Source organism: Prionailurus viverrinus, chromosome B3 (genome assembly GCF_022837055.1).
Source record: "Prionailurus viverrinus isolate Anna chromosome B3, UM_Priviv_1.0, whole genome shotgun sequence".
In the NCBI taxonomy this organism is placed as follows: domain Eukaryota; kingdom Metazoa; phylum Chordata; class Mammalia; order Carnivora; family Felidae; genus Prionailurus; species Prionailurus viverrinus.
Window position 1 is genome coordinate 33,837,843 of NC_062566.1, and position 14,524 is coordinate 33,852,366.

The 14,524-nt window shown below is 53.8% G+C and overlaps 1 long non-coding RNA gene across 1 annotated transcript; it reads right to left on the bottom strand.

The window, feature by feature from the left end:
- Positions 1-1,436: 1,436 nt before the first annotated feature.
- On the bottom strand, positions 1,437-9,164 carry LOC125168592 (uncharacterized). The gene is made up of 3 exons (XR_007153211.1): positions 7,987-9,164; positions 7,281-7,510; positions 1,437-1,562 (listed from the first exon to the last, which is right to left on the bottom strand). It is a non-coding gene; the product is annotated as an uncharacterized LOC125168592 (long non-coding RNA).
- Positions 9,165-14,524: the final 5,360 nt, after the last annotated feature.

A 14,524-nucleotide genomic window follows, 5' to 3' on the forward strand; every position in this document is an offset into this window, starting at 1 on the left:
GAGGCGGGGAGGAAGGCAGCCTGGTGTGTGATATATAAAAATCCTGAACCCTAACTCAAGACCCTGGGTTCTAATTGTGCCTTTGCAACTAATATTCCGTATAACTTGAAACAAGTCAGTCTCCTCTCTGGGCCTCAGTTTCCTCACCTGGCAAATAGAGTCATAATGCCTACCTGAGTATGAAACTCAAGGAGAATGAGACAGGTGAAACCCCTTGTCAAGTTGAAGGTACGATGCCCCTATTTTCCAAGGGGGTTATGGCTGGAGAAGTTGGATTTGGACTGTATTCTGGCTTCATAGCTCTCCAGCCATAAGACCTTGGGCAAGTCACAGAACCTCCTGAGTCTCACTTTCCATGTCTATGAAGTGGGCTGGCCTCCCAGGGGTGGCAGGGGAAAGAATGATGGGAAAGGGGCCAGGCACACTGCAAGCACTTGATTGATGTGTGCTGTATTAGTTATCCAATGCTGCATAACAAATTGCCCCAAAAGTCAGCCACTTAAAACCACACACATTTATTGTCTTAACAGTGTCCATGGGGCAGGAGTCGGCATGGCCCAGCTGGCCCTTTGCCACATGGTCTCTCATAGGCCACAATCAAGCTGGCGGCCAGCACCGCAGTCGTCTGGGCCCGACCAGGGATGGATCTGTGGCCAAGCTCACTCACATGCTTGTTGGCAGGATTTGGGGCCTCGTGGGTTGCTGGACTGCAGACCTGGGTTCCTCACTAACCTCGCTGGCCTCTCTGGCGGCTGGCCAGAGGCCCCACTCAGGTCCTTGCCGTTTGGGCCTCTCTCCTGGGCAGCTTACAACATGGCAGCTGGCTTCATTCAGAGAGAGCAGAAGGGTGCCCAGAATGAAAGCCACGGTCTTCTGGTAACCTGATATCAGAAGTGACGACCCATCACTTTTGCTGTATTCTGTTGCGAGAGGCAGTCACTAAGTCTAGCCCACACCGACCAGGGGATTACACAAGGGCATTAAATCCAGGAGGCAGGACCACTGGGCTCCCCACCACTCCGGGCAAAGCCCTAAGTGGGAGGGAGCTGTGGACGGAGGAAGATCCTGGGAGAGGTCAGAGGACTGCACTTCCCGGCAGAGGGACTCCTAGGACAGGGTCCCCAGTGTCTGCACACCCTGATTTTTATCTTCCCTGCAGGGCCTGTCCCATGGGGAGGGGTTGATATTTGTAGCCAGCGGGAGCTGCATTCCAGGGCCGGGTACTTAACATTCCAGAAGAGCGCTCAGCTAATTATTGCCTTGCCCGGCCTAGGCCTGGACCACCCCGGCCCCCCCAAGCTTCCATGGCTCAGCCAGAAGACTCTAGTAGCTTAGTTCTTGGGTCATATTGAGAGGCCCAGAGGTGGGCCGGACTTAAACGGGGTCACATGGCAGTGAGTCAGTGACAGTGTCAGGGCTGGAGCCTGGGGCCTTTTACCCGTGACTTGTGGACAAGGGGGCCAATGAAACGCAGCAGGAGCCGTGGCGCTGAGCCTTCGGAAGAGGTGGACGAAAGCAGGCCTCGGACAAATGGCTACTTCTCCGAGCTTCCATTTCCTTGCCTGTAAAAAGGGGAATTTTCTCAAAATCCTCTAACACGTGACAAAGACTCTTTCCTTGACCAAATTTCAGACAGGCTCCTTGGAGGCCTCTTTTTGACCAGGCCTCATCCTTGGGCCTTGTCTTTGGCCTGCCCAGCCCAGTTTTAGCAAGAATCCTGCTAAATCAGTTTAGCAAGGTGCCCCACCCTTGACATCCCATCCCCCTTTCCTGCCTTCAACAAGAATCCTGTCAAGTCGGTTTAGTAAGAAGCCCCTACCCTTGATGGCAACTCTTCCTGATTTTCCATCCATTGCCCCCCTCACCCTGCTCCTTGTCTATAAAGCCCCAGCTCTCTTCGCTGTATTCAGGGTGGAGCCCGACCCCTCTCCCCTACTGTGGTAGTCCTCCTACCTCTCCCAATGTTCCTGAATAAAGTCTTCCTTACCTACCCTTTTAACCATTTTAGCTAGTGGCAAAAATAACTTTTCTTTAGGGGCACCTGGGCGGCTCAGTCGGTAGAGCGTCTGACTCTTGGTTTTCGCTCAGGTCGTGATCTCACCGTTTGTGGGTTCGAGCCCGGCTTCAGGCTCTGTGCTGACAGCGTGGAGGCTGCTTGGGATTCTCTCTCTCTCTCTCTCTCTCTCTCTCTCTCTCCCCCGCCCTTTCTCTCCCCCTCGCCGCCTCATTCTCTCCCTCTCTCTCTAAGAATAAATTTTTTTTTAAATTTTTTTTTCAACATTTATTTATTTTTGGGACAGAGAGAGACAGAGCATGAACGGGGAGGGGCAGAGAGAGAGGGAGACACAGAATCGGAAACAAGCTCCAGGCTCTGAGCCATCAGCCCAGAGCCCGACGCGGGGCTCGAACTCACGGACCGCGAGATCGTGACCTGGCTGAAGTTGGACGCTTAGCCGACTGCGCCACCCAGGCGCCCCTCTAAGAATAAATTTTAAAAAATAAAGCATAAAATATGCTCAAACGTTCACATGCACATGGCACAGGTGTAAAACTTCATACTCCCTCTCTGTCTCCCCAGCTCCCCTTCTCCTTCCTGGGACAGCCTTTGCGAGTACCACATATATACTTTTCTTCTTACACAAATAGTAGCTTTCTACATTCACGACCGTGCACCTTGCTTCTTTCACTTATTATTATATCTCAGGTTGCTCCATACCAATCTATGTCATTCTTTTGACGCCTGCATTGTATTCTATTATATGAATACACCAGCATGTATTTAGTCTCCAAAACGGCAGCAGATTCGTACTGGCAACCCATACTTTGGTCAACAAACATACGTAAAGCATCTGCCAGGGCTCAGGCATTGAGTGTGTCCTAGAGATAATGGGGGTTGCAGTCCGGGCTGTGCAAATTGGAGCCTCCAAGGCTCATGAAGGCAACAGAGTGACGAGGGCATTGCAGAGCGGAATTAACAGGAAAAGTGTCACTCCAGGAAAGGATGCTTCTTCATTGGGCTGGGAGAGGGGTGGGTCTCTGAACACTTCAGAGGGCTTTCTTTGAAGGGTAATTTGGATGTAGGTGCTAGGAAAAGGAAGGATAGCATTCTAGGCCAAGAGGACTGTGTGAGCAAATTAGAAGGGAGAGGACAGCCCATGGCAAATGAATGAGGACCCGGGACCTGTGGATGGAGGTGGAATGAGGCTATTTGGAGCCTGAGTCTGGGGAAGCCTTGACTTTCAGGGGAAGGCCACGGGCTGATTCCTGCTATTCTCCCAGAGTCTCCATGGTGGCCACCTCTTCTGGAAAAGGGGCCTCTGGGGGGGGGGGGATTGGAAAGAAAAGGGGCCTTTTAGGGAGGAGGCAGGGCAGAGGCCGCTCTAGGCTGGATGAAGCAGTGGCTTGCGATTACCGATTATAGATTATCAAGATCTGCCCTGTGCTGGGCATTTAATTAATTTAACTGAACTTAATTTTTGCTGCATTTACTTTATCTATATTTTACATATTTTATTTATATTTATTTAATTTAGGAGAAGTAGTTGCAGACATCATGGTATTTTCCCCTAAGTATTTCAGCAACTATTTCTTTTTTTTTTTTTTTTTTAATTTTTTTTTTTTTCAACGTTTATTTATTTTTGGGACAGAGAGAGACAGAGCATGAACGGGGGAGGGGCAGAGAGAGAGGGAGACACAGAATCGGAAACAGGCTCCAGGCTCTGAGCCATCAGCCCAGAGCCCGACGCGGGGCTCGAGCTCACGGACCGCGAGATCGTGACCTGGCTGAAGTCGGACGCCTAACCGACTGCGCCACCCAGGCGCCCCTTTCAGCAACTATTTCTTAAGGATGAGGACATTTTCCCACAATCCCTATATAGTGATGGCACTCAGGAAACTTAACATCCTCATACTCTTATCTAATGTCCTGTCTGTAGGCAAATGTGCCCAGTTGTCCCAATAATGTCCTTTATAGCTTCCCTGTCCTACCCAGGATCTGATCAAGGACCACCCTTGGCATCTCCTTTAATCCGGAATCATTCTCCAGAACTTTATTCGCTTTCTTTCATCTTTTCATGCCACTGGCCTTTTGGAAAGGTCCAGGCCAGATGCTTTGCAGAGTGTCTCTCAATTTGATTTGTGTGATGTTTCCTCATGACTAGATCCAGGCTCAATATTTTCAGCAGGAACCCTGGTGCTGTATGCTTCTCAGGTGAATTGGCCCCATAACTAGTGGTATTAAATATGATCCCTGGGTGGGGTCCGACAAGGAGCCTGCACTTTATTTTGCAGATGAATAACCTGAAGCTCAGAGAGGTCACGTGACTTGCCACCCTGCGCGCGCGCGCGCGCACACACACACACACACACAGCTAGAATGAAGGAAGACCAGCCCCATTCTGACCCTTTTTATTTTTTTTTAATGTTTATTTTTGAGAGAGAGGGGGGAGAGGGGCAGAGAGAGAGGGAGACACAGAACTGGAAGCAGGCTTCAGCCTCCAAGTTGTCAGCACAGAGCCTGACGTGAGGCTCGAACCCACTAACCTAATGCGATCGTGACCTGAGCCGGAGTCAGATGCTTAACCGACTGAGCCACTCAGGCGCTCCCCCCAACCCATTCTGGCTCTTAAACACTGCTCTGTGCTGCCCTTCCACAAGTAATACATAATCATTATGGGAAAATTAGAATACACACATATGAGTACATGTTTATTTTTATAAAAATGGGGCCATCTTGTTGTCCAAGCTGCTGTTTTCATTTAATACGATACAGCCCGAGAGAGGGAGGCACGGGGCCGTGTTTGTCACCTGTTCTCCCTGTCACCGCCTGTTCAAGCTTGCCCCAGAGGTGCCAGAAACTCAACATGCTCTTGAAGGAGCCAAGGAGAGGGCTGGAGCCAGTGGGCTTGCCCTGATGTGGCTCCCAGACTCCTTAGCGACAGGGACCCTAAGAGGCTGCAGGTGGAGGGGCAGGGACACATGTGCCAAGCCTGTCCTCTCTATGTCTCCACAGCCGGCAGGTCCACACACCGGGCAGCCTGGACATGTTCCCCCATTTGGGTCTCCCTCCAGTTACCCAAGGTTGCAACTCAACCCTCTATGCTCTCAGCACCTCCTGGATGTCATGGGGGCAAAAACCAGGCCAAGCGGTTGCCTGGAGAAGTGGGCGGGGCCCCACACGATGTGGGTAGAGACGCGGGCTCTGGTCTGGACTCTGCCAATGATCGCAGAGTAACCTTGGACAAGTCACGTTCCTCTGCTTTCCTCATTCCTTCACTTCACAGTCCGTTCTGCATGCCCGGCCAGGCAGGCTGCTGGGGAGTCAAGGTGGCACAAGGATTAAAATCCAGGGGGGACATGCTGAAGTAGAGTCAGGGGAGGGTCCAGGTGTGGGGCCTGAGGCTGGTACAACTCAAGGACCGTTTGTAAGAAAAAGAACACCAACTTATGAATATAGAACTGGTCATAGAGACTTGCAGGAGGCCTCCAGGGAGTGGACTTGCCCCGGAGGCCTCTGGGAACCAGCTTCTCCCCAACACTGCCCTTGGGCCCCTGGGTCTCTAGCTGGGACAACATGGTCTAACACTTGTGGTGGACCCTGGAGCCTTGTCTGCTCTGGACTTTTTAATTTTTTTTAACATTTTTACTTATTTTTGAGAGACAGAGAGGGACAGGGTATAAGCAGAGGAGGGGCAGAGAGAGAAGCAGACGCACAATCCGAAGCAGGCTCCAGGCTCTGAGCTGTCAGCACAGAGCCTGACATGGGGCTCGAACTCAAAACCATGAGATCATGACCTGAGCAGAAGTTGGACACTTAACCAACTGAGCCACCCAGGCACCCCCCCCCACCTTTTGCTAATATTTTACTTAGAATTCTTAGATCTACATTCACAATGAAACCAGTCCTGAGTTTTCCCTGAGCTGTTCAGTCTATAGACTGTCAGGCAACTACTAACAAGAATAACTCAGGCCTCTGTTCATTTGGAAGAATGTCCGTAATCTATTCAGTGGGGTAAAAAACAAATTATTTATGTCATAGAGCATGATTCCACTTCTTCTGAAAACTGTACTTTCATAGAATTCAAATAAGTTAACTTCTAAAAGATTTTCAAAGAGCAGGGATGGCTGGTCCCGTCTCTGGAGAGCCTACCTGTCTGCACACGGCTAGGAGTATACCTAGAGTCTTCCCAGAGCCTCCCGAGCGGCCAGGTCTCCCGCTACCTCTCCTAGGAACCCCTCGCATCCTAGGACCCAGCCAATGTTAGGTCTTCTCTATCTGACCCTCTAAGGGCAACCACTCACCCCTGGGGAGGAGGGGAGCCAAGCCTATTACAGAGGCCAGCTTTGTCCTACATGGTGGTTCAGCAGAAAAGCCCAAACAAGGGCTCCTGAGTCCTGAGGTGGGGCCATGGCAAACGGAGTGTGAGGGAGAACAGAGAAAATGTCACACCACCTGAGCCCTGAAAGGTTTCCCAGAGGGGCTGGCTTAGGTTTGGGGTCTGGGGGAGGACCATTTCTGCCCCAGGCGGCCCAGGTCCATGACTCACAGGCAGGCCTCAGAGCTGTGGTAGGATGTGATATCAGCCTTCTCTGGTAGCCAGCCTGGTCTAGGGCTGGGCCGGGCTCTACCTGGGCTCCCCAAGGAGGCGGCCCCCAGCCCAGTACTGAAAACGTAAAGCCTAACCAGCATGGCTCTTTCTCGAGATGCACAAATATAGTTACTAGAACAGAGTCAAATAAGCCCAGAGAATCATGGACTGTGTGTGTGAGGTCCAGCACAACTCCCAGGCCAGTGACTTTCAAACACAACCCCTAACAGCAGGGTGGGTCGTAAGTGCCCAGATGGAGTTCCACTTGGCCCCTAGAATCAGCCAGCCCAGACTCAAGTGCCTGTCAGCTGCGTGACTCTAGGCACGTCACCTAGTCTCTCTGAGCCTCAGTGTTCTCATCTGTCTAGTGGAAAGAACAACACCTGCCTCCCAGTCATCATAAGGAATTAACCAGATAATGCAAGTGAAGCTGCGGGCTCAGTGAGTCACATGCAAGGAGATCGCACTGTGCTTTTCTTTATATCGGTAGGATTATTTTGATTGCAACAGAAACTCACCCAAGCTAGCTAAGGCAAGAAAAAGCAAACAGGGGGCAGGGGCAGGGAAGTTCCCGAAAGGAGGCCCGGGGGTGTCTCCTGGAATCCCGGAGCAGGACCCAGTCGGGGTCGGGAAAGGGTGCCGTTGGGGCTGAGAGCCCCGTGGGTGCCCAGCAGGGCCCCCTCCCTCTCTTACCTTGCCGCTGTCCCCTGGCTCTGCTCACGCCTCCGGTCGGTAGCGGAAAGCACAGCTGTCAACAGCTCCCGGCTCGACGTGGCCTCTAGATGTGAAGCCAGGTGGCCTCAGCTGAAGTCTTTGGGTCCTGATTGCAAATTCCCTGCAGAAGACGCCGATTGGCTCGGCGTGGGTCACGTGCGCGCCACCTGGGGCGAAGAAACTCGGAAAATCCCGCTGGAAACGTGTGGCTGATGATGACGCGGAGCAGTGCCAGCAAAGGGGCAACACCAGGCAAAGAAAAAGAAAACAAGAAAGAAAGAAAGTCTTGTAGGCTCCACGTTCTATCTACCCAATCAGACCCTGGGCTCCCACCGGCCTTCCACCCCCAGACGCAAAGCAGGTGGCCACTTCTCCCAGACCGACTGATGTCGCCGGTTCGGTTCGGGGGGAAAAACAGACCCTCCCTTCCCGCGAACCGTACGCAGCAGACACTGCGCTCGGGAAAGCCCATCACGAAGCCTCTGATTTGCGGTTCTGCTTTCCAGTGCGTTGGAAGGACCAAGGTGCGTTGAGGACCGTGTATAAAGACCCTGCGTTTGGACCGGGTGGGCACATGCTTCCCGGCGTGGCACAGGCCACGCGCCCGGAGGCCGCCACCCTCTGACCCGCTCTCCACACTGGCTGCCTGCCTGGTCCCTGTGGGCGTGCGAGGGACGAGTCCTACCTGAGTAGGACCGGCGCTTGGGCTCGCAGGCTCTCCAGGCCACCTCTGCTTTCGTCCCAGGTGCATGGAATCCCGGCCTGCCGCCCTGGGGCCGGGCTGCTGGCTGCTGGCTGCACCCAGAGCGCTGCCCGAGGGGATGTGAGAGGCTGGGAGGTGAGGAAGGGGTGCGCTAGTGCGGGGTGGGGGCGGGTGGATCCCTGAGAACCTGGGGCCCAGCCGGGCCTCCTAGGCAGTAGGCGGGCAGTACTGTCTGTTGAAAGCCCCGCGCCTGTGATGGTGTGGAAGAGAGGCTGCCCTGGGGGAGGCCTTCCTTCAGAGGTCTCTGCACTAACACGTGTGTCTGCAGGGCACGTGAGCTCTTGCCAAGGCCTTTCTCACCCATCATCTGGAGCCCTCATTATGCCCTTCAGTGGACCCCCACTTTACAGATGGGAAAATTGAGGCTTCACGTCACCCAGCATGTCCGAGGCAGAACTGGAGTTCCATGCCCACACCTCGGCCGTGTGAATCTCCTGCTCTCCTGCCTCCTGGCCCCGAGTGGGGGCTGTGCTTCCTAGCGCTTGCTCCAAGACGCCATCCTCTGTGGCTCCCTTTCTTCTCCACCAGCACTGGCTCCCTGGTCCCAAACTGCCACGACCAGCATACATGTGATGTCATCTGTAGGGACAAGGACTCTCATCCCTCAAGCATGTGGCCGTTGAGGCCTCAGACCTCCAGAACTAGCAGGACAGCTCTCCTCAAGGGTCACCTAGGAGCCCTAAGAGCTGCCTCCTGGCCTTTCTTTTCAGCATTCCCCTGGCCCAGGGGGCCCTCTCAGCCACTTAGTCTGGCTGTCCAGGCCTAGGTCAGAGGTCTGATGGGGGCTCTGGCCCTTCTCTCTGCAGCCCCTCCACTCAACAGCTCTGTCTCCTCGGTGAACGCAAGCTCCTTAAGGGCATCTCGGTGTCTCCCGTGATGCACTGGGTGGGAGGGAGCTTCCAGAGCAACAGGAGAGTGGGGAGTGGGTGTGTCTGGCTGGCAGGACGCTGATCTAAGTGCAAGTCCACAGGCCGGCCTGTGATGAACCAGTGAGCATCTCAGCAGAAAAGGAGTGAGGATCCTTGAAGGCCCTGTGAAGACAGAACCAGCCGTGTGCTCCAAGTACACAGGCCTTTGCATGTACCATTCTTTTTTTTAAATTTTTTTTAATTTTTTTTAACGTTTATTTATTTTTGGCACAGAGAGAGACAGAGCATGAACGGGGGTGGGGCAGAGAGAGAGGGAGACACAGAATCGGAAACAGGCTCCAGGCTCTGAGCCATCAGCCCAGAGCCTGACGCGGGGCTCGAACTCACGGACCACGAGATCGTGACCTGGCTGAAGTCGGATGCTTAACCGACTGCACCACCCAGGCGCCCCTTTGTGCCATTCTTTCTAGTGGGAACCTAGACCTCCAGTGTCTGCTCCCCAAGTCCTCCTCAGTAATGGGGTACCCAGTTCTTAGCCAGCTGGCCACAGGCCACCCAGAATAAAGAACATGTTCTCAGTCTCCCTTGCAATTAGGTTGGCCGTGGGATGAAGCCTTGCCAACAGCTTGTAAATACGGTGTACAAAATCTAGGAATGTTCTTAAAGAGCCCGACTGCCGGAGCTCTGGCAGCCACCTTGCACCAGGAGGAGAGCAATGGACACCCTAGGGGCCCTGGGCCTTCCGCCACCAGATTTCTACTGGAGTCAGACAGAAACTTCTATCTTGTTGAAGCTACTGTTATTTTTGCGTTTCCGTTTTTGTTTGGCAGTGGCGGTGGTGGTCGCTTTGACTCAGAGCCAAGCGTAAACTGATAAAGCCAGCAAACTGGGTTCGGTCGTCAAAACCCAGCTCGATGGTTACCTCCCTTAGGAAGTCTTCTTAATTCCCAGGTACAATAAACCACTCCCAGACTCGATCATTCTCTTGTTTTTATTTTCACCCCTTTGTATTGTAACTTACCTGTTCAGGCGTCAGCTCTACTTGGAGTCGGTGAGACTGTGGGCTCCTTCAGGTCAAGAACACTGAAATATCCAGCTCAGAAGCCCTGGAAACTCCTCCTCCTATTACTAGTAGCAGCAGCCTCAATAGTAGCAATAAAACAGTAGATGATATTTATCGAGGGCTTATGATGAGTCAGGCACTATTTTAAGAGCTTGGATATATTACCTTATTTAATCCACATAGGAATCTAATACCTCATTTTACAGATAAAGAAACTGAGGCACAGAGCGGTTATGTAGATTGCCCAAGGTCAGTCACACAGCTAGAAATTGGCAGAGCTGGGACTTAAATCCCGGGAGTCTGACCCCAGAGTCCAAGCTCATAGCGTGTCATTCTTATCTAGGAGTTCCATTAGCTGGTCACAGGAGCGCCTTCAAAATGGGATGTGGGGAAACCACACAACTCCCCTCACCCTCCCTAGCAGGAAGGAAACAGGAGAAAAGCCCTCGCCAGTTGTCTGCGAACAGAGCTCAGGGCTCTAGAGGAGGTTAGATGTCCCAGAGACTCCCAGAAACTAGCATCTGCCAGGCCACCTGTCTCAGTGATCTCTGCTGGGTAACAAAACACCCCACCACTCAGTGCTTGAAATCACACTGGGTTACTCCCCGCTCAGAGCTCTGCAGGTCAGCTGGGCAGATCCCGGGCTCCACGTGGGATCGGCGTGGCTGTGTCCAGCCAGGGGCTCAGCTGGCCCAGAATGTCCAAGAAGCCTTCTCCACACACCTGTGCTGGGGTTTCCAGCTCTCCTCCATGTGACCTTGCCTTCCGCATGCATGGTTCCTCATCCCTGTCTTGTCTGCCCGAGTTTCTTTCCATGGCGGCTGACTTCCAAAAGAAAGAGGGAACACAGAGGGCCCCAGGCCATTTAAGGCTAGGCCTGGAACGGGCACAGAGTCACTTCTGCCATATTCTGTTCATCAAAGAAAGTCACAAAGCCAGTCGAGATTCAAGGGGAGGGGACACAGGCCCTCCTCTTTCTGGGAGGAGCACCATATACGCTCAGGCAAGGAGAAACCGGTGGCAGCTGCCTTTCAGGTAGTCCAGTCTCACTCCCACATTGCCTCCATGTAGCAGCCCTACTGGGTGACTTGCCATTCCTTGGACAAGTGTAAGTGCGCACCTCCATGCCTGTGTCTGTGTCATCTGCTGGGCCACCTGTTTTTTTCCTCCTTCAAGATTCAGCTCCGTGTCACTGTTCGATGGCTCGTTCCCTGACCTCTCAGCTCAGAATTTTTCCTTCCTCCCCTGCTGTGTAGCGACCTCCAGCCTTGCTCATCATCTGCAATCTACAGTCATATTGGCTTCATACACATCAGTATCCGTCAACAATTGCCATCATGCTGCGTAACAAACGAGCCAAACCCCAGGGGCAAACATTCGTTTAGCTCATGAGTGTGTGGGGTCCAGCCGATCTTGGCTGGGGTCTCTCACGTGGATGTCTGACCTACAATGGCCTGGGCTGGGATGCCAGGGGTACCTTGGTTCAGGGCCACAGGCCTACTCATTCGGCAAGCCAGTCGGCACGTTCTCGTGACACTGGCAGAGAAGAAACGTAGGAGGGGAAATGTGCAAGTGCTTTGTGGAGCCTCGGCTTGCAACAAGTCTGCTAAGATCCCATCAGCCACAGCAAATCGCAGGACTGAGCCCAGAGCCAGGGCCTGCAGAACATTCTACCCTGGGTAAGAGAGCACTGCAGATTTACTGAGCAAAGCATGTGAATACAGGGAGGGGTGAAAAATTGTGAGGCCATAAATACAATTGAGCTTCCAGTTGTAAGTGGTTGATTTATCTCCACTGGGGGAAAAATTCTGTCCCAAGTTGGTTGGAGGAGATGAGCCAGGGAACTCAGCCATTCCAGCTCTGTGACCTTGAGAAAAACATTTGACTTCAGCTAAAGTCTTGGTTTCTTCAGTTGTGGAAAAGGGAAGAGGGAGGGCTGCCCTCCCACGGCACAGAATTAGGATAAACGACTGAGATCTTGGGTCCGCCCAGTTTCCTCACCCGTAGGATGGTGATGACAGTGGCACACAGGGACGTGGCAAGGATCCAGCAAGTCCACATCAAGGACTTAGGTCACTGCCAGACACACGGCAAGGACTGACCTTTGGGAGGAGGGGGCCCTTGTTAGGTGCTCTGCCGACACCCCGTTCTTTTCCTTCCCGGCACCTGTTAAGTGTGAATTTTGTACCGATGTGTACGACTCATTGTTTAAGGTCTTTCTCCCCACCTAGACCGAAAGCTCCATGAGGGCAGGCATTATACTCAGAGTGGTATCCCCAGCGCCAGAAACAAAGAGGGTGCTCGTGGAGTACGCATCACGAATGCGTGAATGAATGAGAGGGAGGGTGGGGGGCATGGATGGAGACACATTGGAGGGTTTGGCAAGACTAGAAAAGGCTTCATTGTGTCGATTTCAAGGTCTGTTACCAAGCACAATCTCTTTCCTTCCACAAATCTTAAGTTTACAGGGAAACTGCTGCACCCACACTCTTAGACCCCACCCCTGGTTGATGCCCTGAGCCTGAGGTCTCTCCCCACGACAGTAGGAAGGATCATATGACTAAACCACTGACCACTCTCCCTACCCTCATAACATCGTCCCCCCCCCACACACACCAGGGAGCTCACATGGCTGGCTGCTGTCCCCGTTTCACTTGCTGAGTGACCAAGCAATTCAGTCCTGCGCCCTGCAGAAATGGCCAAGGAAGCAGCCCAGAGCACCCAGGTGAGTGGGCACTGAGCAGAAGCTCGAGGATCCACTGCCCTGCCTGAACCTTCACTCCTGGGGAGAAAGAGCCTCGGGCTGGAAGGGCTGACAGAGATGGCCTCAGCCCTGGGTCCTGCCCGTAAGAGTCACGATGGGGCCGCGTGTGGGCAGTTTCAAAGTGCCTGCCCCAGCACTCCAGCCCGGAGATGCTACCCTCATGAAGCCCAGCTGACTGGCCACCTCGGCTCCGACCGCAGCCACCCCTGGGGGTGTCTCTGTTACTTCTGCCAGCCACAGTGCTGATGGGCAGTGACGATGGTCTCGGAATATTTAGAAACAGGAGAGGAGGATTAATCCAGGTCATTTGGGAGTAACAGTGACTCACCTCCACTGAGCCTCTGTGAGGCTCCTTTATGAGCATCCTATAGCCCCCATCTCCAAGGTGAGGCTTATTATTTCCACGGGGCAAATGAGAATCTGGGGCTGGAGATAGTAAGATATTGGCCCAAAGTGACCCAACTAGGCAGTGGTCGAAGCTGGGGCGTCTTAACAGGCAGTGACTTTGGAATCACTTCCCACTCGTTGGTGCAAATCCGGTTGCTTGGTCCGTCCCAGGGAGGAGGAGGGAGAGGCGGCCATTCCCTCTCCATGGAATTTTTCTTCTTTGACGAGGGGTCTGGCAAACATGAAAACTTTCAATATATGCGCTCTCACGGCGGGGGTGACATGAGGCAGAATGAATGGTTCCTGGGTGGATGTCCGGTCCTCATAGGGGACTCCAGTTCCTCTCTAGAGGCCCCTGGCCTTTGCCGCCATCCTCAAGGATTAGGGAACCCAGCATCTCCAAGATCAGATGCCGGACTTGCCCTCCTTGGGGCTCCCAGACCCCATCCTATAAGGAGGGAAGCAAAACTGTTCCCCCAGAGAGCCAGCGGCCTCCAACTTGTGTCTCTTTCTCTGAGGCCAGTCGCCTCTCTCCTCCCAGGGAGATCAGATGTGCTCGCGTAATGGAGCTGTGGTTTCCACTCTGGGCTCCAAAGCCAAACTCCATGGCGTTTCAAATATCCCCAAGGCCTCCGCGGAGGAAGGCCGCCGAGCATGTCCCGGGAAAGGGTTGCATCTGGTCTGCGTTAACCAGTAGCTGCCGGTGCCTCGAACCCTGTCAGGGAGCAGGGCCGGATGTGGGGGAGACCACGAGGGAGGGCCTGGCAGGAGAGAGCTCAGCTCCAGCCCTTCCCTTAGGACCCCGAAGCCGAGAAGGCCCTTTGTGACATTCAGGCCAGATGTCCCGTTTCTCAGGGCGGTAGCTGAATCCGGGGTTGGCACAGGCAGTTGCGCGGCAGGTCCGTGAAGCATCCGGGGCTCCCGACACCAGTCAAGAGCTCTTTCCACCGCCTCACGCCAGATGCCTGAAACCTGGCAAGTCCAGGGCAGGGCCTTGTCCCCGGAGGGGGACCCTCGGCCTCTGTGTCTGTCCCTTACACTGCCTCAGAACAGCACGGACGGGCAGGCGGCTGTTGGCGGCCAGCCCAAGAGGAGGCAGAAACTGGCACGGGGGGTTCACATGACTTCAACACGAGGTGGGGAAAACAGCAATGCTGTAAGAAGAAGTGATTCACAGAAGGCAGAAGGCATGAGGCTCCCAAGCCAAGAACAGAGCAAGGGTTTCTCCAAACACATGCTTTTTGACCTGCAAAAGCTTCCCCACACCCCAGGCCCATCTTCACAGACCGGGTTCAGCCCGCACTGCCGGAGCGCCTGGCCCAACCCGGTCCTCCCTCCCACCGGGCCCACGGGTGTCCCGGCGGGTTCTCCCCGCGG